The sequence below is a fragment of the Pinus tabuliformis genome, chromosome 8 (assembly GCF_031772625.1).
Source record: "Pinus tabuliformis cultivar Carrire ecotype Pingquan chromosome 8, CPIR1, whole genome shotgun sequence".
Lineage (NCBI taxonomy): Eukaryota > Viridiplantae > Streptophyta > Pinopsida > Pinales > Pinaceae > Pinus > Pinus tabuliformis.
Window position 1 is genome coordinate 1,240,626,002 of NC_142294.1, and position 26,255 is coordinate 1,240,652,256.

The window sequence follows — 26,255 nt, forward strand, 5'->3', positions numbered from 1 at the left end:
TGAGAAATCCGGAACATGAGTTTTGTCCAGAACGGGCCCAATTAATTTTGACAAAGAACGGTTTGCCCAAATTCGGCTTATACAGAGAGAAACGTAGGGTTTTTTGAGCACAATTTTATTAGATTTGTTGTTGCGGCCGTCCTCCAAATCTCAGCTGCAAACCCAAATTCGTCTTGATTTTGTTGAGAGATGAAAGGAAATATATTTTCTTGTTGACCATCTGGTTAGAATCAACCCAAATTTGTAAAAGAAATCATGTTGTAATTATCTATGTTATAACTGCTCTCTGATCTTTCTCTATTTAAATGAAAACAAAGATCAGAGAGAGGGAGACTTCAGGATGACTTTGGGGATTCGAATGATGGTGAATTGATGATTTGAATTAGAGATTCAGAAGCAAGGATTCATGATAGGATAGGAGGGAGGAAGGATTGTTTTATGTTGTAAGTCTCAAAGCTTCAACTATTGTAATGATTTCACTATTTAATGATTAATACATAATTTGGGCGTTGCTGTTCACTCTTTTCCTTATGAAGTAACCCAGCAGCGTCCACTGGCGGCTAAGGGCCCAGCCTCTGGTGGAGTATGCTGCTGCTGTGTATCATATCTTTCCAATTGTTGCTGTGTGATGGTTCGTTTTCCCTTTCATTTCTTTAAATTGTTTTGTTCAGCGATCTTTTGTTTATGAACATTTCGCAGAATTATTTTGTTATATTGAAATCATAATTGGATTGCGTGAGTGATAGAATTATTAATTATAACTTGAAATGTATTGCTGATAATTTTGATCTAATACTGCGCTGTCTAATTAAGAACCGTGGTCCATTTAATTGCTGCTCATTTGTAATTGCCATGGTTGTTCAATTAAGTTACTACTCAAATATAACTGCGATTGTAATTGCTTCAATAACTGCGATTAATGTTCATGCTGCTGGATTAAGGTTGCTGATTCAATTACATTTATAGTTTGTTGTGTCTTTCCAATTACTTAGTTTTTCTGTTCGGTTCCTTTAATTCCAATTTGTTGTTCCATTTACGGCCGTTCCATTTTAGACTTGCTATTCCATTTCCTATTTTATTTTACTTTCTGCTGTTCCATTAACTTGCATTTGCTGCTTTGGTGTGAGAGAAGGTCTAAGGCTGTAGTGAGCCTCAACAGTTGCTGCCTAAGACCTATGGTCCATGCTCTAATTTCCTTTCCATCAGTTTCTAGAGGGATGGGTTATCGCTTCCGCACCCTTGACTGATAAGCTGTCTTGTGTGATTTTATCCTTTTGAAGTAATTTAGTCATAGTTTAGCATCCGTCTACTCTTGTGTTCTCTGAACGTTGTACTACTAAACATTACTCTTCAGTAAATAGCTGCCTCAGACTGAGTACACTCTTGAAATAAAAAGTCGTCCTTGGGTTGATAATTAATGTGAAGGTAATTAGGAGTTCAAAAGACACCTTTTTATCACTCCACATTTTGGCGCCGTTGCTGGGGAGAGTGTAGCCATTTCTAAATAGTAGTGTGAATCTGATGAGTGCCTGCTAGGGAAGAGCTGGATCTTAAAAACGGAAGGTAAGAACCTGCGTACGGAGCATGTAAAAGCCCTGCTCCCCCGTCCGCTTTCTAGCAGGACTGTTAAAGAACCTAGAGTAGAAATAGATGTTTGAATTTTGTGTGAATAATTAGGAAAAAGAGAGAAATTTTTAAAAAATGAATCACATGATCTCACGCAAGTGGTGATGTAAGCACCACCCATTTCACTAACCGATTGACGGGAACATTTGAAGAAGGAGCCTTGAAGAAACACATGAAGAACATCTTATATTATGGTAAGAAATGGCTCACGTTTCTACTTTTGAATTTCCTATCAAAGATCTAGGAGAAGTGACACAAATGCACATAATTCCCCCATCTTTACCAAATTTTCATGGTTTAGCAAATGAAGATCCAGATACATTTTTATTTGAGTTCGAAATGCTTTGTAGAGGATATGATTATTGTACTAATGATCAAAGATTGAAAGTGTTTCCTCTTACTCTAAAAGGAGAAGCTCCCCGATGGTTCATGAGCCTAGGTGGGAATTGCATCCAATCATGGGAGGACATGGAGAACATATTCTTGAAGAAGTACCAAGACTATTGCAAATTCAATGAAGATATTTTCGCTATGATACAAGGGGAAGATGAAATTTTGGAGGATTATGTAGATCGATTTCATTATAACCTTCAAAAATCAAAGCATAAGCATTTGGAAAAAGAGATCTTAAAAACACTCATTCTTAGAGGAATTAAAGATAAATTTTTAGAACTTTTAAATCTGATAGGAAAAGGTGATGTTTTTCAGTTGTCGTATGATGATGTTTGTGAATTGTGCATAAGGTATTCAAGAGGAATCTCCAAGGCTGGTAAGAATTCTAGAGAATTTTGTCCCTTATTTTCTAAATCTGCTACAAGAATAGGAAACATAAAAGCTGAAATCAATGCTTTATTTGAAAATTTTAAAGTTGATTTTATTAGCTCTCTAAACGGAAAATTGGATGTTTTGCAGGTTCATAAAAATCAAGAATTGGATGAAGTGTTTTACCCTCAGGACCGGAAGGAGCATCTCATAGATACTCACTCTTCCTTATCTAGGATGGAAGTAGCATATCAAAGAGGTAAGAAAGTTGCAACAAGGCCTACAGGTATGGTTCAAAACACTTTTTCTCCATTGTCATACTTGCATAATCCATTATGGAATGCTAATGTGTTAGGACAGTCATGTCAATTTCAATATAACCACCTATCTTGTTTACAAGTTGGGCATGGTTCATCTTATGATGGCATGACTACTCTCCCTCATCCTGTAGCACAAGCACATTCTCCATATTCTCCACCAGCTCTTTCACAACACCTTGCTTGCCCATCAAAACCATTCACACAACCCAATCAACCACATCATCAAAATGCTCCATTCCATACACATTTTCCTGCTCAACTAATTCCACACCCTCACCATAATAAACCAGTACAACATGCTTACAATGTTGAACTGGCAAATTTGCCCACCCTTCCCACCCATTCTATCTCACATGTGTTATTAGAGAAAACCTACAATGAGATTCAGAATGTTTCAAATGCAAAAATTGTAGAAGCTATGGAAGAAAATGAGGTTTCCTTTACTATGCATCAACAAGCTATTTTAAAAGCTCAAGAACTTCATGATATGATGGCTATGCGAAATCAAGAAAATAAAGGATACATTGAAGATTGCTTTCACTCCATCATTTGTTTGCAACATCACTCCATGCTTCAACAATTTTTGATACCATTTTTTGAAGGGAGGTTGGCTTCTGATACCCTAATATCCATTAACATGCATTTTTCAAATTTGGGTATGTGCATACGTGAAGCCGTATTTCGAAAATGGCTTCACTGGAAGTACTCATATACGTAGTCATATTCATCCTTCAATCAAAGTAGGTTAGTGAAAAAAAATAAAATAAAACAAAATAAGGACATAAATAAGTGCATTTTGTTCTTTTGTAAAACTAGTTGTTTTTGTTGCAACATGCTATCGAAATCAACATCGGTGATATTTTTTTTTAATAATTTGTGTATGTAGATGATTTACAATGGAAATAATAAGTTCTACAAACACTCATTTTCATTTTTATCACCAATTTGAAAAAATGCTTGAATTTCATTTTTTGGCTTGCGGGCTTGATGAACTTTCTGGAAAAACAGTCGGTACAGTCATGTTTTGAGGGACCAAAAGTGAATATTTCTAAAAACTGTTTCTACCCCAAGTAGCCCTTGATGTCTACTTTCTAACCCAATTTGAATCACTCAATTTGGATTTGAAACGAAAAAGTTAGAACCAAAACATTGACAGGGTGTCTAGCGGGCAGCTCACGAACAGAGTTAGGACAGTCAGTTTTTGGAGGCCTAAATGACAATATTTTTAAAACCTGTTTCTACCCTAAGTAGCCCTTGATGTATAATTTCTAACCCTATTTGAATCACTCAATTTGGATTTGAATTGAAAAAGTTAGAGCCAAAACATTGACCGGATGTCTAGCGGGCAGCTCAGGAACAGAGCTGGGACAGTCAGTTTTTGGAGGCCTAAATGAATGAATTTTTAAAACCTATTTCTATGGTAGATTTCCCTATGAATATAGTTTACAATGCAATTGGAATCACTCATTTTCGATATCGTATGGGGAAGGTATGATCAAAATACTGACTGTCTATCGTAAATCAGCACTCTTAACACTATGTCTTTCTGGCTGTTTCTTACAGTATTTGACCTATTAATTCTTCTTGTCTTCAAAACTTGTTTCTATTTGAGATAAATAAATGAATCTATTTTCATTTCCAATTTGGATCATTCGAATCCGACATCAAACGAAAAAGTTACGCTTGAAATATCAACTGTTGGTCTAAGCCACGTAATCGACAATGACTCTATTATGCAGGTTGTTCTAACTGAAATTGACATATCATATCATTGAATCTTTAAAACCTGTTTTTAATGGAAATAAAGCTTCGAATTAGCTCTCATTTGGCTTTGGAATCACTCAATTTCGACGAAAAACAAAGAAGTTGTGATTAAAACACTGCGGGTTAGTATGATTGGCCACTGCTCTCCCGCAGGTAACAAATAAACTTTACTTTGTTATTTTCTCCAAGGATTTGTTCTACAGAATAACTACTTGTTAGTTTCTTACATAATTCTTGGATTAGGGGAGCCCGCGCACCTCTCTTTCTCCATGATTTAATGTTTTATTGCAGGTAGATACTCATTTTTTGCAGGTCTTGGGAAAATAAAGAAGGTCAATTTATGGACGAGTGATTTTTGAAAGAAATTTTAAATGAAACAAAGAAATTTCATCCAACTCATTACCCAATGGATTCATAATAGAAGAAATGAAGAATTTATTTCCATTTGAAAATACATGTCTTGTCACTGTTGCCAAAACATTTTTCAAATAGATCATTTTTTTGACATAACATCATAGCTGTTGTAGCTCAATTTATTTATTTACATACTGCTTTTTGTTGTTTTTTTTTCTAATTTCTCTTATATTTTGTGTTTCAGGTGTTGCTTCATTCAAAGTGCAACTCATCCTCAGCATCAATGCAGTGAACAACTAATTCATTCTTTGCGTGTTTGCATTTTATGGTTGTGTATTTTGCTGTTCCTTTTCTGAAGGGACAACATTTGTGTGCATTTTTGTCGTTCCGGCTGTTCCTTTTTCAAAGGGACATCATTTTCGTTTTGCTATTTATTTTCTAAAGGAATAGCACTTTTTGGTTCAGCCATTCATTTTGTTGTTCCTTTTTCACAGTTTATTTTGCTGTTCCTTTTCGAAATGGAACAGTTGTTGTTCCTTTTCGAAATGGAACAACACTTTTGCACTTTCACGTTTTGTTGTTCCTTTTCGAAATGGAACAACACTTTTTCACTTTCACATTTTGCTGTTCCTTTTCGAAATGGAACAGCTGCTGTTCCTTTTCGAAATGGAACAACACTTTTTCACTTTCACATTTTGCTGTTCCTTTTCGAAATGGAACAGCTGCTGTTCCTTTTCGAAATGGAACAACACTTTTGCACTTTCACGTTTTGTTGTTCCTTTTCGAAATGGAACAACACTTTTTCACTTTTACATTTTGCTGTTCCTTTTCGAAATGGAACAGCTGTTGTTCCTTTTCGAAATGGAACAACACTTTTGCACTTTAACGTTTTGCTGTTCCTTTTCGAAATGGAACAACTGCTGTTCCTTTTCGAAATGGAACAACACTTTTGCACTTTCACGTTTTGTTGTTCCTTTTCGAAATGGAACAGCACTTTTGCACTTTCACGTTTTGCTGTTCCTTTTCGAAATGGAACATCACTTTTTCACTTTCACATTTTGTTGTTCCTTTTCGAAATGGAACAGCTGCTGTTCCTTTTCGAAATGGAACAACACTTCTGCACTTTCACTTTTTTCTGTTCCTTTTCGAAATGGAACAGCACTTCTTCACTTTCACGTTTTGTTGTTCCTTTTTGAAATGGAACAGCACTTCTGCACTTTCACGTTTTGCTGTTCCTTTTCGAATGGAACAGCACTTCTGTACTTTCATGTTTTGTTGTTCCTTTTTGAAAGGGAGAACACTTCGACACTTTTCATTTTTGATGTTCCTTTTTCAAAGGAACGGTACTTTTGATTTTTACTGTTCCTTTTTCCAAAGGAACGACATTCGCATTCTCACATTTTTTTGTGTGTATTTTTGCTTTTTGGTGTGCATTTCCTTTGTTGTTCCCTACAAGGAATAACATTTTTTTGAGTGTTTTTGCTGTTCATTAAAAAAAAAGCAACACTTTGGGAGTATTTTTGAGAGCAACCCTTTTCTTCCTCTTGTGATATTATTCCTAATTCATCTCAACCACATTTTACCGATTCCCTTTTATGGCATGAAGTACACTATTTTTATCAGGACAAGAATTATGGGTTCTTTTGAAGCAAAGTTAATATCATTCACGTTATAATCTTTAACCAGAAAGCTCCTTGATGATAGATTTTTTTCAGAAGGGACACAATTATTTATATATCACTTTACTACATTGTTTTCTGTTGAACATGATATTGATTGACCATCTTAATACCATGCTAGTTCCACCTTTCCTGGTTATAATCTTCTTTGTCTATAATAAATGAGATTATGGGTATATTTTTTTTGACATGTTCAACTTCTTCCACCATCCCTGCTCTTAAGGAGTACTGAGCCTCCTTCTTTTTATCATAAAAATATGTAATAACAACAAAATTTTGTTCGCAGATGGAGGATAGGGGGTCTCATTACGAGCCAGCCTACCATGTTCATAAGGTTGTAAGAAAGTGACATTCCCATTATGGCCACCACACCAGGGTTATGATCCATTGGATAGCCAAATTATCCATGGAACAGGAGGTCTCATCACGAGCCGGCCTGATCACTTTTGCTACATCCTAGTGAATGGCAGTGTGGTTATTTGGTTACCATGCCAGCACATTGATCTCTTCTGTAGAACAACACTGAAACTCTCTAGTTATAAATTGAGGATTCTGGCTCATATGGGTTAAAAAGCAACCCTGCCGAGGCTATGGACGCCTACTGGCAGCAGTGGCTCTGCTTATGGTATTGAAGTTATATCTTATCGTCAATTATTATTATAATACCCTTTTCTTATTTTTCTTTTTATCAGAGAAGTTATTTCCTTAAATTTTTCCCTGTTTTGAACCTTTATGCATGAGAAATTGTTTTATGATCAATCGCATCATTTTCAGCTAGAATACTATCAGTAAAGCATCTTATTGACATATTGTTGTTCTTTTTCTCTTTTTCATCACTCATCATCAATTCAAAGCGTCCTATCTCTTATTCATAACTATATTTATACACTCTGCTCTCATTATAACCATAACTCTCGTCGTCCTATCATTGATATGTGTACTCTACTGCTGTATTGTTCATTCCCTTGCCTTTCCATCAGCATAACCCCTCTCATACGCTTTATGGTCATGGAATTCATTTTTCAATTAGAGGGGGCGAATGTATGCATTATGGAATTGCCTGCGATATGATTACTACACTCTGCCATAACTTGTTGATTTGACAAAAGTTTTTCTGACTGAAAGTTTTGCATGCATCTTATCTATTTCTATTCAAAACTAACACTATGGATTCAAGAACATTGTATGCAAAATAGTGCTTTGTTTACAGGCGAACAAAAAGTATGGGCAGAATTCTATTCGTAGCATGACCACACTATTGCACTTCACAGTAGAGGCTCGCGAACGTGAACAATTCTTCAGACATGATGTGCTTCCCTGGATTCCACCTTTTGCATCACTTTTAGCACCAACTCTGCCTACATCAGCTTCAACAACTGCCAGTCCATATATGTCAATCCACATTTTTGGAGGTAAAACTTGAGGTAAAATTGCATAGTTTTCTAATTTATTATAAATTTAGGAGAATCTAATGAAAATCCATTTTGAGCATTATTTGTCATCCTTCATTCCACATCTTTACCGCTTCCCCTTTTTCAGCAGCATGTCATTTTCGAGTGTGGGGGAGTGTCCCTTTCATTCATTTCTTTCTTATGACCATGTCATTCATATTCTTTATCACCCATTGCTCTTCTTATTCATTCTCAACACCTCCCTTATTTCATGTTGTTTTACACCAATCATAGAATTCAACAGCTGGTAGCAACCACCTCTCTTTGTTTTCTAGCATCGCATGAGAAAATGCTAATTTTTTAGAGAGGGGGAGGAATTGCTATGCATGATGGATGTTTTCTATTTTCTTTCTCCTTTAAGGCATACAATTTCAGTGTAGAAATTGATTTCCCTAATATTTTTAAAAATATGAACTACATTCTTGTGATCTCTAGGAAACACAGGCATATTATTAAAATACACATACCTAGATAAATTCAAGATAAATTGGTTCATAAAAATTTCAGAAATCATGCACTCTCACCTACAACCATTTTGTTTATATCTCATGATCCGTGCATCAAAACAATCTGATTTTTGGATCATAAAGGCATTCATATATTATAAATTTACTTGCCAAATTTCAACAAAAGCTGGGTTGTAGTTTTTGGGAAAACGGTTAATAAAGGTTGTTGTTATTTATATTATATTTTGCTGCAACTTAATTGTTATGCCTTCATCAAGATTCCTAAAATTGAATATTCATTAATTGAGGAAGAATTCATTTGTTCTATCCATTTCATGCGCTGAGATGAACATATTTATTTTATTACTTGGCTAACACATAGGTTTTTGTGTTTGGGTTGCATGAGGACATGCAATATATTCAGTTTTCATTGCATGAGGACATGCAACATATTGAGTGTGGGGGTATGTTGGGTCGTTAATATGCCATTATTATTATCACTTTTGAACACTTATCCCACCCATTTCCACTATTCTTCATCATATCATTTGTTATAATTTATCATTTAAATCCATTTTATAAATGATTTATGCTCTCATGGATGAATATTATTTATTCTCCTTTATTTCTAATAAATTGATGATTATGCATTATTTTATCAATGATAGTTCTAATAATTTGGTTATAACATTATTCACCATTTTTAGCCTCCAAGGTAACTTCCAGATTGAAGATTTGATTTTTAAATCTGCCAACTCAGAAATTCGGTGGTTTAAGGAGTGACAGTTTTGCGGTTGAGATTCTGAGAAAATGAAGATGAATGTGAGAAATACAGAACATGGGTTTTGTCCAGAACGGGCCCAATTAACTTTGGCAAAGAACGGTTTGCCCAAATGCGGCTTGTACAGAGAGAAACGTAGGGTTCTTTGAGAACAATTTTATCAGATTTGCTATTGCGGCCGTCCTCCAAATCTCAGCTGCAAACCCAAATTCGTCTTGATTTTGTTGAGAGATGAAAGGAAATATATTTTCTTGTTGACCATCTGGTAAGAATCAACCCAAATTTGTAAAAGAAATCATGTTGTAATTATCTATGTTATAAATGCTCTCTGATCTTTCTCTATTTAAATGAAAACAAAGATCAGAGAGAGGGAGACTTCAGGATGACTTTGGGGATTCGAATGATGGCGAATTGATGATTTGAATTAGAGATTCAGAAGAAAGGATTCATGATAGGATAGGAGGGAGGAAGGATTGTTTTATGCTGTAAGTCTGAAAGCTTCAACTATTGTAATGATTTCACTATTTAATGATTAATACATAATTTAGGCGTTGTTGTTCACTCTTTTCCTTCTGAAGTAACCCAGCAGCGTCCGCTGGCGGCTAAGGGCCCAACCTCTGGTGGAGTACGCTGCTGCTGTGTATCATATCTTTCCAATTGCTGCTGTGTGACGGTTCGTTTTCCCTTTCATTTCTTTAAATTGTTTTGTTCAGCGATCTTTTGTTTATGAACATTTCGCAGAATTACTTTGTTATATTGAAATCATAATTGGATTGCGTGAGTGATAGAATTATTAATTATAACTTGAAATGTATTGCTGATAATTTTGATCTAATACTGCGCTGTCTAATACTGGTGGTCAATCTCCATGGTTAAAAATTGTCCTATTGCTATAAAATATTTTGGTTGTGAAATAAGTTATGGTTTCTGGGAATACGGTATTTATAAGCCATGGTATTGGCCAATGGAATTGTAACAAATATTATTCACAAGTTAAATTAATTGTAAGATGTTTTTCATTTTCTTCAACATTGTTTTTCTTTGATTTCATTAAAATTTAGTGGGGATTTTTTGGAATGATAATTTTGAGCTCTTCGTTTGCACATTAACTGTCTCGCATTTTTTAAAATATTGATGTCAACATCGGGGAGTTTTTTATATGTAACGGTTGCAAGTGTCAACTAGTTTGTAGTACTTGCTTATCACACTATACAAATTATCTATAATAAATTGAGTTTATTAATTTGACTTTTTATTATTAATTGAGCCAATATTTAAATGCACATTTCAAGTGTCCACATGGAGATAGTTTTTCGGTATGAAGACGTAGCAAGTGTCAACTACTTTTGCAGTACTTGTTTTTCACATGATATAAATTATCTATAACAAATTGAATTTATTATTTTTATTATTTTAAATTTTTATTATTAATTGAGCAAATATTTTAATGTTTACCCTTATCATTTTAACTTTTTATTATTAATTGAGGCAATATTTAAATGTTTGAACTCATTTCCAATATCACTTTTATTTTTTATTATATTTTAATGAAACCAACATTTAAAATTATTTACATGCTTGCATTACATTTTACACTTGCACATCTATTTTCACTTGTAGAGCCGCCTCTTAACAAAAAAATAATTTGCAATTACATCAATAATTCAAAGAATACTATATTATTAAATTAATTTATTAAAATAAAGATTAGAAAAGATTAACTATTGTGATCCTGTATTACCATCATATATATATATATAATAAGTGCCAAGAACTTAACCTTTTATAAGTTTCAATAATAAGGGGATTATTTTTTTATAGGATTTATGACTTATATTTAAAATATTTATAATTTCAAGTTGAATTTAATTTTATAAATATTATGAACATAAATCAATATAATCACTTGATTTCCATTTTTTCATTTATCTCTTGAAATAGTTTTAAAATTTAGAAATTTATTTACATAATTTTATTTTTTTCTTAAAGATTATTTTACTATTTCAAAACTCATACAATAAAAATTAGTATATTCTCTTAAAACATTCTGTAGTGTAAAGATTATTGGTTTAAAAAAATTCTAGTGAAAGATGATAACAAAACGTTAAGGGACAAAGATGTATGGAATAAAACCATTTAGACATAATACCTATTTAACCTCCTTATCATTAAAATAAAATATTCGAAAAATATAAGTAAAAAATTAATTCAAGTAAACAGTAACTCTTTTTTGGGCCGTGGCATAGGTTCCTTTTAAGTTAGATTTGTTTTAAATAAAACACCTTGTATTTTTTTAATCACAATATAAATATTTTGAATGTGAAATAAGTTCCGATTTTTTGGCATGTAGTACTGATAAGCCATGGTATTGTAGCACAATCTATTCACATGTTCATAATATGAATGGAAAAGTTGGGGTGAATATCCGTGGTTAAGGATCTCGTGATAAGCCATGGTATTGGCCCATGCTATTATAAGAAATTTTATTTACAATTTAATAATATATATGGTAAAGTGGGGATGAATATCCATGGTTAAGAAACTTTTGGCATTGTCAATAAAATATTTTGATTGTGAAATAATTCATGTCTTTCAAGGTATGTTGTATTGATAAGTCATGGTATTGGTCCATGATATTGTAACAAAGCCTATTTACTACTTAATAATATCCACTGTAATATGGGGGGTCAATCTCCATGGTTAATAATTTTCATATTGCTATAAAATATTTTGGTTGTCAAATAAGTTATTGTTTTTGGGAATGCGGTATTTATAAGCCATGGTGTTGGCCCATGTAATTGTAGCAAATCTTATTCACAAGTCAAATTAATTGTAAGATGTTTTTCATTTTTTTCAACATTGTTTTTCTTTGATTTCGTTAAAATTTAGTGGGGATTTTTTGGAATGATAATTTTGAGCTCTTTATATGCACATTTAAGTGTCTCGCATTTTCTAAAATGTTGATGTCGACAACAAGGTTTTTTTTTTATATATGTAACCGGTTGTAAGTGTCAACTACTTTGTAGTACTTTCTTGTCACACTATATAAATTATCTATAACAAATTGAATTTTTTGGGCACCAGATCCCCCACATAATGGTCTTGTGGCTTAAAGCCCACATTTTTGGGTAATGGTATTGTAAAGGCTCTGCGAAGTGTGCGGAGCATGAAGTAAAATAAGTCAAGTCGAAGGGTTGTCTACCTGAAAATAATGCAAAAATAATAGAAAGAGAGTCGGCCTACCCATGGCCTCCGGACCATGGGAATGTATAAATAGAGCAAGGTTCTAGGTGTAGAGGTCAGTTTTTTGGTAGGTTTTGTTCAAATCTCAAAGTATATGGGTTTTTGAAAGTGATAATCTCTCTGAGTATGTAAGTCCAAGTTGAGGGTTGTAGTTGTAGAAGAGGCTCTGCAGCTGTGTGTGCAGAGGCCTGGTAGAGTCCGCAACTGTGTGTGCAGACCCCTGCAACTGAGTGTGCAGGGTGGAATTGAATTGTACTAGAATGGAAGATCAATAAAGTATAAGTGTTTCTAAAATGTTGTACATCTGCTCATATATCTCTGTGGTTATTCTTCTGTTATGATTTATGCATCTCTTTAAGGTTTACATTTATGCACTTATCTATTTATGTTGAATGGTAAAGGAAAACACTGGGCCCACTTAATTTAGCTCAAGATCTATAATACTAATAAGCACTATAGGTGGTAAAGACCAGTCGTGCTTGTCATCCAAACTGCGAATTCGTAGTTGCATAGAGAAGGCATCTATGTGAAAGTAGCCCAACGCAAAGGACTAGTTTATGAACTGTCTAGACTTCATCAAGACATCCCTAGGGTGCGGAAACTTGGTTCCAACACCCTCCCATACTACCTCAGGTGAGACCTCAGTCCGTGCCCCACGGACTATTACCAAAAGTTACGGTAGCTTCAAGATTTGTTTGGCTAAAACACTTCTGAAGCTTGGTCAGTCCCTAATAAGCCAACAAATGGTTCCGTTGTTGAGACCAGCATCTGCCTAAGGGATGTCAGATGTCGGAACATTGGAACCCTATGAAGAAAGAAATTGAAGATTGGTTGGAACAAAAGCTTCACAATTTCGTGATACAAGAAAACAAAACCCCACAAATATCCAAGAAGAGGTGGTTGGATCGCTACGTATACACGGAAATCCACGAAATGTTCTACGCAACCTTCTCTTTAGAGTTGTATGATTGGATCGCAAGGCTAGCCGATAGCTAGGGAGGGTGCAAGCTTGATCAACCAATAGTGTGGACTGTGGAGTTGGTGCGTAGGCTAGAGGCTTCAAATGATAATATTGCACGAGCAGTAGACCATTGGCTCAATCAGATAGTAGGAGGGTTTATCACCGAATTTGTGATAGACATGACTATAAGCTACAACGAAGCAGAAATGTGTTTTCTAAAGGGACCGCGAGGTAAGTACATCAAATCTTTGAATACCTAGATTAAGATGTTGTTATGTGAAAAATGGGTGATGTGAATACATTAATGAGTGGAACGACACAGAGCGGAAAGGTCTACAAACAATCCTTTAATTTCACCTCCACTTGTGAGTGAGGAAGAGCACGCTTGGGTTTCTCCAAGGAGTACGGTTAGTTTGATAAGGAAATGCATTCCAAAGCTACCATCCCCACTTACGCCACCACTCATGATGCCTCCTTCACCTCCATCTTCACCCACCCCACCTCCACCAAACCAGCAATTCAACATGGCGAGCGCGATCAAGCTACCTGTTATTTAGAGTAGGGAACAAAGATCTAGATCAGTTTTGGTTTGTATTAAGAGCACTATCGGAAGCACACAAGGTTACGGATGATAAAAATAAGAAGGCCACATTGATAAGCATGTTTTAGTACTGCACATTGACTTGGTATATCAAGCAATGGAATGATCACCCAAATGCAGGAATAGCGGAGATCCAGATTGCATTGAACAAAGAATTTAGCAGGCCGAAATCTGAAACACAGTCAATTATCATATTTAATGAGATTGCAATGCTTCTAGGCGAAAACCCCTAGGAGCTGGATCAGAGGCTAAAAAGTACGATCTGCAAGGCTAATATGACACTGACAGATGTGCAGCACTATGCGTGGTTTGTGGAATCTTTGACACCACATCTGAGGACGACGATGTCATAGTAGAAGCTCTCAACTCAGGCAAAAGCCTTGTAAATGGCTATGAGGTTGCACGAAACATTGATATAGGATTCGGGGTTGGGAATCCAAAAAATCCACGTGCAGCTACAAAACCTATGCTTGGAGATGTAGAGTTTGAAACAAGATAGGGCGCATTGGTCAGAAGCATGTGAAGAAGTGTGGTGCATAAAATGTAAAGGCCACGGCCAAGATAAGGACCAGTGTCCAATATTTGTGACCTATTTGACAGGAGGAAGACCAATGCCATTGAGACTAGAGGTACAAGTAAGGCCAAGTGCAGCACCTACGCTCTAGTGTGCGATCTGTCAGGTGGGAAGAAAGCACACAATAAACAACTGTCACCTATTGCAGAAGTATACACAGACTCTACAGCAGCTGTTTTGCAATTTTTGTAGATCAATGGGCCAAGATGAGTGGACGTGTCGGAGTTATGAGTTAATGATGGATAGGAACCCTTCTTATCAAATGCAGATAGAAATGCGAGGCCTCGAACCAGCCACAACAATAGCACGTGGGGGATTTGAAGGGTGAAGACGAGGATGAGGAGGAATGGTGCCCAGAAGGGGCCGCGAACAGTTAATCTGTTACAATTATGGAGGACCATGACACTACACTTGCAATTGTACCAACCCAATGAGAATATCTTGTCTGTACTGTGAACAGTTTGATAATGAAATGGTAGATTTTCCAACGTTGATTGCACAAATGAGCGAGAAAAGGGTACTACAGTCTACTCTGACTCAAAATATCGAAATGATGAGATCTCAACTGCGTGAAGAATACCCCAACGTGAACATGGTGCTTAGAAGCACAGCGACCACAGGGGATGATAAGGGATAGAAACCTGAGGATGATACATGGGTTCACAAAGCTCCTATGAAGGAACTTGAGTTTGACTTGGAATGCGCAAAGGAAACGTTTATGGAAGCTAAGAAGAGCTTCACGGAGGCCTCTACTTCAGGTAGTAATGATCAACCAGAGCCGGGAATGGATCCTTCTATTCTTACTACCTTTCAGAGACATGCATGAGGTTGCTACATGGAAATAAGGTGATTAAAGGATTACATGAGTTGATAACTAGGTGTGCAAGGTCAGGAGAACAACGGTTAGTCTGAAAGCTAGGAAAGCATGCATTGGGCACTACTAGGGAAATGTGGTTGAGAGTGAAAATTGGTGAATATGTGATGGATCAGGTCATCGTAGACCTATGATCAGATTCCAATGTGTTACCAAAGTAGACATGGTAACAGTGGATACCGAAGGTGTGAGCACACAGACTGACTTTGAGCTAATAGAGATTGTGGATGATAGGAAACCCTACCCCTTGTTGTTAGGGATAGATTAGGCCATGGGTATGAATGGAGTCATCAAACTAAAAAAACAGAAAATTATTTTCAATAAAAAGGGAAGTGCTACACTAAACCTGTGTGCGAAGATGATAGTCACGATGAGATGGATTGCATTTACCAGATAATGGCGCAAGACCCAGATCAGGTGAACCCAACTAAAGATGGGAGAATCTCATAGGAGCATGATAGTTCCTGTACTTTGGATTCCGATGAAGAAATAGAACATTCGTAGAACTGGTTGCACAAAGTTACAATGCTGAATTGCAACATGATAATCCGATCCCTACGGCACGTGATGACCGAAGCAAGGGAAATGCCAGTGGATGATGGGGTAACAAGAATGAATGGACCCTTAGACAAATTTGAAAGTACTGTATCAGAATAGCAGCAGTGCAGATCACTCACATGGGTGTTGCACACATATACATCAGAAGGATATCGAGAATTAGCGCAAATATAGAAGACGAATGCGCTTACAATTTTGAAGACCCCATGGTGGAAAAAGATAGAACAACTTGCAAGCACACCCTTGTGAATGGGTACAGATGAATATAGAATAGACTATTCTAGCGCGTAGCAATATTGCAATAGCAGGCCCAAATAGGATGCATTGGAGGAAGAAAGGGATCGCTCTACCAAGTGTGCAGGGGAAAGCATTCGCCAAGGTATGAAAAGTCATGAACAAGGATCAGCGAATACCATGTAAAAAAGGGAACCTGCATGCTCCAGTGGTCATATGGGCATCTACGACACTATGTAAGAACCTGGCCGCGAAGTTGAGTCCAAGGCTGCAGAATGGTATAAGAGCTGAGGTCCTTGAAGAACCTTTGCAGAAGGCCGTGGACATGAAGAGAGAAGTGCATGAAGTTCAGACTAAAGAACTCATAAGACCATGAAAAGAATAATATGAAGGGATTTAGGAAGCTATTCGGTAAGGGAATGTGCAACTTCGGGAACTAGAAAGAAACAAGACACTACTCCAAACAAAGAATATGATGTTGGGTGCAGAGATTAAACAACTGGAAAAAGGAACTAAAGGAGGACTTTCTGAACAAAAAACCTGGAAAGTTGCAGCCAGATATGTGCAAACCTAAGGATGAATTGGAGGAGTATGACCACAAGGTAATTGGTCGAATTCCATGGTTAAGGCAATGTGTCACTCTCAAGGTAAATTAGGATAACGCACTACTTCCAGTAGCGTGCATAGCAGCATCAATAAATACCATGTCATGGGTTGCTTATCAAGACACGATATCGATGCACCAAGGGGGTGTGACCACCTAACTAACCGAACAAGAGAGAGTCTGAGCGCTCCAGACAATTGAAAGAGAGCGCAAGACTATAAAACAAATCGTTATGAAGCTGTTTGATAGCAAGGGTGCGCATAGGGTCAATATGTCACAAGGGTTGTGGACATGTAGAAGGGGCTATGATACCACGTGGATAAACAAGGAAGTGACCATTGACATCATTGTTCATGACAAGACGTCCGAGTTAATGAAAAAAGAAGTGGGCGGTGGGGATTTAAGACATAATTTCAGAACTAGATTTGAAACGATCTGCCCACAGTATAACATTAATGAGCTAGAATATGGGGGGAAATTTAAATTTGAATTTCAACGAGCCTATAAATCACAGATGGCTCTCCACCAAACAACCCTTGGCATGTTCAAATAAAATTGTTGCGTTATCAAGTAGGTATCAAACTGATGAATGAGGAGGTCATAAGAGCAAGCTCGTGGTTTGAAGCATTACTGAAGGATACACAGGAGTCCATGATCAGAATCATGTCAACAACCAAGGGAGCCACGTGGAGTCCTACGCCACCAATCGGGGATGCACTATAAATCCCTAAATCACCCCAAATGCCAAGGCCTAGGAAGGACCCACAGGTAGCAAAACTGCTCCATATCTCTTTGTGAAATCTGCAGTTTATAAAATTGTTGATGGAAGAAAAGGGAAAAATAGTTAATATTGAGTGTGATGATGAGGAAGAAGATCATCTGACCTTTGTCAAAGAGATGGAACCAGAGGAAGAGATGGGAGAAGGTATCCAGCCAATACGTACTGCAGTAAAACTGCCCAGGTATGTCCCTTCATCGAAAGGAAGGGTAAAGGTACCTAAAGACTTGGATGTCATTAAAAGCACACTTAACACCGCATCCCTCCCCGAGAGGGTTCTGTTCAATGGCGTGGCTGTGGGCCACATTCCCACTATGAAGTTTCAAGACTGGGACCTTGCAGATAGCGAGAAGTTTCCTCATTTGGAAACTAGCGAGCTAATGGAACAAAGCACGTAGGGGGCCATTACAACACTGCATCTGCAAACATCGCTGTGTGGGGTGGAGAAGGCCAGACTACTCCACCTCCTATCAATTCCACACTTTCATCAGACCCCAATCACGATATTTGTCATCAAGAGACTGCTCTTCCTGGTGCGCGATGGGTAATTATGGCTAGAAGAGCCCATTCCCATAATAGCAGAGCTCATTGATAGGATTTCTCGACTTCCATGTGCAGGAAGGGACGTTGCGGAAATAGCTGGCACAAGTGGCAACTTGACAATTGTGGAGGCCATGAAAATGAAATATAAGTTGGAGAAAAAGAAGTGGGGGTACATTATTACTAGTATTCAAGATAAAGGGGTCTACGTTGCTACCTAGTCATTGGCAAGAAAGGTGATGAGAAAATTCTAGGGCAATGTACCAAGAACAGTCATCATGCTAGCCGAGCAATGCGCAGAAGGGGTACAGTTCAATTGGGCGTAGTTCCTCCATGATTAGTTCTTGACAAACTATAAGGAGGCCAAAGACCAAGGTAAAACCCTCCACTACGTGTGGTTTCTCTTATCCATCCTATTGGTCACAGGTGAACTACATGAGGATAGTTAGTTTCCTCCCCTTGACCAGGATTGTACAGAGGTAGCAAAATATGCGTCGCTATGGGCGATGAAAGATGTTAAGAGAATCTAAGAAGCTAGTATCTTCTGGATATTGATAGAGGAAAGAATATGACCGAGGATTAACAAAAGACTGTGCCTATCCACCTTGTTATATGACAGTGTGAAGAGCTTTACAGGTTTTAAAGCAGATATGCACCATGTGTATATCAGGGCACGAAAGGATCCAAAGCAGAAATGGACCACGCTCCCATTCATCACAATAGATGACGATGTCTTCACGGTGCTCGACACATGGCCATAAGAATGGCATGTGCCAGATGCGATGGTGTGCGATGAGATGGAGATTCAAAGATAGAAGGTTGTCGCAAAGTTGCTAGCACAACATGAGTTGAATGAATAGCTAGTTGAAGAAGTTCGGGCATCCCGAGAGGCAGCAAAGGCCACTGCAGAAAAGGCAACAGGAGTAGGCACCGCTACAACAGAAGAAGACAGAGTCCCGAACGTGACCACAGGACCTGGGATAGATAATATGTCAGAAGGTGCGGACCCAAGCACCACATCTACACACTTAAAATGGCTACACGTGATAGAACAAATAGGGCCACAGAAGAAGAACAAGGCATCCAAGCTGGATCGGGAGCCTATCACACTGACTGAGGGTGACCTATGTGACATCGGTGATACAGTTTGCGAAGTCACCAGGGAGGTGCTCCAAGAGGCAATGACAGAGCAGCAGATTGTGTTGGGGGCACTCACAATGCAACTTCAAGAACTTCAGGTGCGGCCTCCATAATAGGGAATGGTTGCCGCCTATGGGGCTATGGGTACATCAACAAATTAGCAGTTGCTGCCGGCCAAAATGGCTAATATTGTCGCGTTACCAGAAGGAGCACTAATAGTAGACAGCACGAAGGACAGAGCCATGGTAGGACGGCTCAAGGGACTTGGCTTAAACTTGGCTACCTCCCCATGAGAAATATTATACCAACAACAAGATGGAGTGACAACAGAGCTTCGCACTAGGGAAGGACACGCAGTATAGTTTCTTAGTGAACAACGAATCAACATTGAGTAGTTAAGCCTCAAATGCGATGAAGCAATAGCACAGACTTGGTAGTTGGAGCAAATCGTTGAGGAAACATGTAGCCGCGTCCCCGAGCTCGAGATTGCAGCAGACTTACGAGTAGGCTTACAAACCCACAAATTGGCTAGTGGGTTCCACGAGACGAAGGAAAAGGAAACGAGGATCCAGTTGGACCTCAACTTGTAGATCGCGGCACTGAGGCTGAAGGCACAACTTGCTACACTGTTGGAGGTAAGAGAATAGTGACACCACGCAATTCAATCAGGGTTGGAAGTAATAGAGTGTGCCATACAGGATTTCACTGGCTTGCTCGATCAGTCACTTGTCACTCTCACTTCACTACAGGAAGACCCAACACTCCAACGCCTAGAGACAGTGTTAGGTCCCTATACTACCAGTGTAACCCCTTATAGTTATTAGTACAACCCCCTTATTATATTCTTGTGCCCATGTAGTCCCCATATTGTTATTATTGTGCCCCATAGTAGCCCACTATTATTATTATTGTGCCCTTACATTATTATTGTTATCTCGGCTCTGATTATATTACGACCCTTTAGACTCCTATATATAGAAAGGAGGTCTTGCCAATTGTATCATCCAAGAATTGTTTATTTTTGTAATGTAAAGTAGGTTGCCCGCTCCAAGAGGCTGAATTCTAAGGCGTTCAACTATCTTTTCTATCATTTTGTGAGCTAGTTTCATAACATTTCGTATCAAAACTTTGGATTCTAGGGTTTCGCTACTCTAAACATGTCATCAAGGAATATGCAATATAACTTTTTTTTGCGATGTTTCAGACGCTACAAAGAAAAAACATTTGGGTCGAAATCGTTCTAAACCATGGGTCTGATTTTTAGATCTTTTTGTGCTATATTTGTGGATATATGATCTGAGGAAGTTGGCCTTTTTGCGGACTCCTGAATTACATTCCAAATAGGTGACCTAGGAAAAACTTTCATAACTTTTCTTTTGAGCATCAGATTAAAATTTCGTAAGAAGTTATAGAAAGAGAATGGACTATAGTTTCTTGTATATTTTTTAGATCCAAAGGTAAAAACAGTGACACATGGCACTTCATACAATTTTTCTCTTCTTAAAAGGTATATAGTCAAGTCATCTTGGGAGATTGTGCATAACTCTTTATTGGAGAATCTAAATTTGATCAGACTGGTGGCACTAGAAAGAGGATGCAGAGAGCTAATACAAGTCACAATTTCAGAACTTAAAGATCAGAAAATACAGAGTTAAAGTCATTTCAAGACCGATCTCCTAAAATCAGGAAAAAAACGAGATGAGGAGGTTTGATGGCAAGGATCCGGTAAATTGGATGCTACAGATGGAGAGATATTTTGATCTACATGGGGTATCACTGTTACAAAAGATATGTATTGCATCTTCATATTTAGAACACGATCAATTTTTATGGTATAAAGGGCTTTGTTCTCATAAACAACTTCTTACCTGGTGAATTTTGACGGAGGAAATTATAGCACATTATGAGAATACAAAGAGCAACACCTTCTTTAGAGCAACACCACAACAATTGGAAGAAAAAAGAGAAAAAAGGCTTTGTTACAAAGTGGAGAGAAAAATTATGGAAGCAAAGAATTATACCCCTCATAACTATAAAGATGGAAGTTTTGTTTCTCCTAGCCTTCCAAAACCTACAAGGGTTACACCACAAAAATTAGAAGAAAAAAGAGAAAAAGGACTTTGTTATATCGAAAGAAGAGGATATACATGAGGACCCAACCCCAGAGAAAGAAGAAATGAATCCGACCATATCTTCTAAAGCATTGGCAAGAAGTACCATTCCTCAAACTCTTAAGGTAGAAGGACATATCAAGAAGAAAAAAGTTAGAAGTGAAATATCACATCAAGAAAGAAGATATGAATCCAACCATATCTTGTAATGAATTGACCAAAATTACCACTCCTCAAATATCTAGATAGAAGGACATATCAAGAAAAAAAATGTTCAAGTGAAAGATCACATCGAGCATCAAGAAATGAATCCGACCATATCTTTTAAAGCATTGGAAGAAATTATCACTCTTCAAACTCTCAAGATAGAAGGATATATCAAGAAGAAAAAGGTTCAAGCAATGAAAGATCACATCGAGCATCAACAACAAATTCTCCAGCTTTTAAAGGATAACACCACTTAGGTTCAAAATCGAATGAAACAGGTAGATCAACATCATAGTGAAAAATGATTTGATGTAGTTGATTGGGTTTTTTTACTGCTACATCTCAAGCAAGCTATTTATGAGAAGGAAATGTTGGCAATACTACATGCACTTAAGAAATGGCGACCTTACCGAATGGAAAGATACTTCAAGGTAAAAATGGATCATGATAGTCTTAAATACTTTTTAGAACAACTATTATCTTTAGAAGAATAGAAAAAATGGGTCACAAATATGTTGGGTTATGACTTTCACATCATCTATAGAAAAGGGAAGCAAAATTTTGTTGCAGATGCACTCTCAAGAAAGGATGAGGATGTGGAAGCATTGTTTTGTGCTATTTCTATTATCCAACCAGATTTGATAAATGAAGCAAGGGATGAATGGAAGAAGGACGAAGAACTATGGCCACTCATTCAAAAGTTGCAGAAGATCCCAATTTAAACAATATTTCCAGAACTTGAAGAGGAAGGAAAAAATCATATTGGAACTTAAAGAATTCATAGAAATAAGAATCTAACAGCTACAAAATCAATCAATTTTAGTGTATCTCATAAAGTGGAAGAACTTACCTACTGAAGATTCCACATGGGAGGACAATAATTCTGTACAGAAGCATCATGAACTACTCAAGCATTGAAGGCAACACTTTTTGAAGGAGAGGGGCACGTTAGGTCATTATACTACTAGTGTAACCCCTTATTGTTATTAGTACAACCCCCTTATTATATTTTTGTGCCCATGCAGTCCCCATATTGTTATTATTGTGCCCTTACATTATTATTGTTATGTCAGATCTGATTATATTATGACCCCTTAGACTCCTATATATAGAAAGGAGGCCTTTTCATTTGTATCATTCAATAATTGTTCATTTGTGTAATGTAAAGGAGGTTTCCCCCTTGAAGAGGTTGAATTCTAAGGCGTTCAACTATCTGTTCTATATTTTTGTGAGTTGGTTTCATAACGGACATAAGTGTAAGAGTTGTAGCTGGCTTACGACAATATCTGGGAGATCGTGCAGACAGTCGCCCTTACTCAGTGGCTGGCCAAGATGAGGGAATCCAACGCCTTAAAGGCCCAGGTGGATGCCGCAGATAAAAAAGAAATAGTGCTTAAAGAACGTATCTAGCCTTGGCTAGAGGAAGCATTCACGGTCACCGTCAAGATCAAGGGAAGGTTGGCACACATGCAGGGTGTATATGCACCCAGGCAAGGACATGCACTGGACAATCAAACATCATAGATACGTGCACAACAGGTATAGCAGATGGCAAAAGAATGTGTTGCGGACGTAAGCGAAGCGCAGAGATTATTGGATGAACTTCGCATGAACATCACCGCACCACCCAAGTGACTTAAGACGAGTCACGAAGATTGTGTTGGGAGCCTGTTGGGCAAGGGATCCCTCACATAATGGTTTTGGGGCTTAAAGCCCACATTTTTAGGTAATGGTATTATAAAGGCTCCACAAAGTGTGCAGAGCACAAAGCACAATAAGTCAAGTCAAAGGGTTGTCTGCCCGAAAATAATGCAAGATAATAGAAAGAGAGTTGAGCTGCCCATGGTCCGCAGACCATGGGAATGTATAAATAGAGAAAGGTTCTAGGAACAGAGGTCAGCTTTTTAGTAGGTTTTGTTTAGATCTGAAAGTATATGGGTTTCTGAAAGTGATAATCGTTTTGAGTCTGTAAGTCCAAGTTGAGGGTTGTAGTTGTAGAAGAAGCTCTGCAGCTATGTGCACAGAGGCCTGGTAGAGTCCGCAGCTATGTGCGCAGACCCTTAAAGCTGAGTGCGCAAGGTGGAATTGGATTGTACTAGAATGAAAGATCAATAAAAGATAAGTGTTTCTGAAATATTATGCATCTGCTCATAAATCTATGTGGTTATTCTTCTGTTATGATTTATGCATCGCTTTAAGGTTTACGTTTACGCGCTTGTCTATTTATGTTGAATGGTAAAGGAAAACATTGGGCCCACTTAATTTAACTCAAGATCTAGAATACTAATAAGTACTATAGAGTGTAAAGACCAGTCACGCTTGTCATCCAAACCACACAAAGGTAGTTGCATAGAGAAGGCAGCTGCGTGAAAGTAGACCAACATGAAGGACTGGTTCGTGAGCTCCCTAACCTTGATCAAGACATCCCTAGGGTGGGGAAACCTGGTTCAAGTTGAATTTATTTTTACTGTATAATTTGAAATATTACGAACATAAATCAATATAATCACTCAATTTCCATATTTTTCATTTATTTATAATATTTATAATTTCAAATTGAATTTAATTTTATTGTATAATTTGAAATATTACGAACATAAATCAATATAATCACTTGATTTCCATTTTTTCATTTATCTCTAGAAATAGTTTTAAAATTTACAAATTTATTTAAAACATTTTGTAATGTAAAGATTATTGGTTTGGAAAAAATTCTGGTGAAAAATGATAACAAAACGTTAACGGACAAAGATGTCTAGAATAAAACCATTTAGACATAATATCTATTTAACCTCATTATCATTAAAATAAAATATTCGAAAAATAAAATTAAAAAATTAATTCAACTAAACAGTAACTCTTTTTTGGGCTATGGCACAGGTTCCTTTTAAGTTAGATTTTCTTTAAATGAAACACCTTGTACCTTTTTAATCACAATATAATATATAATATGAATATAAATTCGATCTTTAAGTGGTTTTAACAACAGGTAAATATTAAGAACTATGCACTTGTTTCAATCACATCCGACTACTCAATTACATATCGTAGTTTCATTTGGTATAAAAGTTAAAATTAGATCAACAGTATAGATAATAGCTAAGTAGCCCCAAAAACAACAAACAAAATCAACCAGTATTATTGTTTGAAATTATAACATACATCCAAAATATCAAGCATTAATGTTTCAGTCATTAGTGCGAGATTTGTGGTTTGAGCTTCTTTGGAGAATTTTTGAGTTAGAAAGCAATTTCTTCAGGTGGAGAAGGAAGGGTGAAACTTATGCACTCACGAGTGATTGGATCCATTTTTTGAGGTAGAGACAATAGCGATACAATGATGTTGTCAAATTTTGGTGGGACGAGTTCCATGGCAGATTCTGTATCACAAGCAGGCACCACTCAGATATCGTGAATCCATCTTTAAAGTCACCCAACGTCGCTGGAACAATGAATAATAGCTTCATAGTATTACTAGTGTTTTATTAAGTTGCAGGTAAAACAACTCGTATTTTTATTTATTTCCTAGGCTTCGAATTTTTCTCTTTGATGGGACGAGTTTCATGGCTGATTCTGTATCGCATGCAGGCACCACTCAGATATCGTGAATCCGTCTTTAAAGTCACCCAATGCCGCTGGAAGCTCCAATGAATAATGTGCCTATCAACACAAATTCAATCATTATCTGAAACTATTATTCATTGAAGGTTCCAGCAGCATAGGGTGACTTTAAAGATGCATTCACGATATATGAGTGGTGCCTGCATGTGATACAGAATCGGCCTTGAAACTCGTCCCATCAAAGAGAAAAATCGCAAACTTAGTAAAACACAAGTAAGACTGAAACTATTATTCATTGGAGATTCCAGCTGCATTGGGTGACTTTAATATCGGATTCACGATATCTGAGTGGTGTCGACATGTGATACAGAGTCGGCCATGGAGCTTGTCCCACAAAAATTTGATAACGTCATTTTATCGCAGTTGTCTCTGGCTATACAAATCGATCCAACCAATGGTGAGTGCATAAGTTTCACAATTTCTTAAAATCACAACTCTCATTATAATCGTTAGAAATCATATATAACATTAAATTCAATCAAATATCTTGAAATCAGATTTTTCGTTCAGAAGAAACCTCAAACTAAAAAATTCCCTCTACGTTATTTTGTCAAACGAAACCATAATGAATGCCATATCCCTCAAAAATTCATTGTAGAAAGCCAATAAAATATTCCTACATACAAGGTTTCTCATATTGCAACTAAATTTGCGCCACCCACCCACATTTTTCTTCATGCATTTCATTTGGCTTATCCAATGTGATAGGACCCACATAAATATCAGTCTGAAATGAGAAGAAATGTTCTAAGAGAAGACATCTTTCCTAGATTTTGGTGATTTAACCTCATATTAGACTAATAAAAACAAGTTTGAAGATATTGAGTGAAGATTTGCCTCCCTCTCCAAAAGCTAATGTATTTTATTCTTTGCATAAACGAGATGTCATAACCAGAAATTGAAATAACCTCAATTTTAATAAATATGGAATTTACATCGCAAGTCCCCCGAAAACACACAATTCAAATGAGCAACATCCAAAAGCAGCCTCATTGTTTACTATGACTCATCAAATCGATAACTACAA